Genomic DNA, 1,129 nt, shown 5'->3' on the forward strand with positions numbered 1-1,129 from the left:
ATTGAGTGCGCGATGGTAACCGTTCCACCACGGATCGCGGACCCAGTGGTTGAGACTCTTGACCGCAACGTTTGTGCTTGCCCAAAATGCTGTAAATGTGACCTATGGCCTACTGTGACTCTTACATCTCCTTTTTGCTCGCTCATTGTTCATTTATGGCAGCCGTAAATACTGCCTCATTGGTAGCGGCTTTTTTGATAGTTCGTTGGATTGTTGGTGTTAGAAGGGCCTCTGTTTACGCCTGCGTTTTGGAAAAAGAACGTTAGCACTGTCACACGAGTTCGTATTCCACATGTAATTCTAACTAACCAACAGGTCATCGTACAGTTGTTCGTGTTTCCTAACAGATATATGTGTCGAACAAATACAATACGTCTGCCTCTTCGGACTTGCAATCAAAGGTTTGGACCTACTCTACAATCTTAAAGGATCTGAACCCTACTAGTTTCATCAGATGGGTGTTGGCAAATAATCGTGTGTAGCATTTTGTGCAAAGGTCATCATAATCCAAACCAGTCAAACCTGCAAGATTTTTCTAAAAGCTTGTGAGAGCAGTAAACAGGCTTATAAACCGTTGAACCAAGAGACGGCATCACAGTTAACTCAACTGTGTAGTCTAGGGAAATGGATAACCCTCCGTCGGGTGCCATGTGTTATTTTTAGCAAACCGCATTCAACAAAACTAGCAGGAATCGGGGTTGTAAATGCCGACACATATTCCAACAGATAATCAAGTGAAATTATGTATAAACCAAGGTTTAGTCATATCTTTAACCTACCTAAATAGTTTGTGTTTCCGTTAACATTTCAAAGCAGTCCCACGCAAAATTCCGTTTCACACGCCAGCGAACATACAAAGGAGCGGGATGACGTGTGAATGGCCCGCGTCGAAAGGACAAGAAACCAGGACATGTGAAAATTTTGAACCAGGTTACGTTAACTATTTATATTGCAACTTTATTACTTTTTGGCTGAGCCTACTCGCGGTGACCGGTGTGGTGATGGGACAAGGCAAGAAATGACCAATTATGGGTATGGATCAGTAAACTCATGGATGATATTGCCAAACACTGCCTAATGTCCCTAGCAATCACACTGCCGGTGGCAACACCGGTGGCGCCACCAGTGG

Source organism: Opisthorchis viverrini (genome assembly GCF_000715545.1).
Source record: "Opisthorchis viverrini unplaced genomic scaffold opera_v5_353, whole genome shotgun sequence".
NCBI classification, from domain to species: Eukaryota; Metazoa; Platyhelminthes; class Trematoda; order Opisthorchiida; family Opisthorchiidae; genus Opisthorchis; species Opisthorchis viverrini.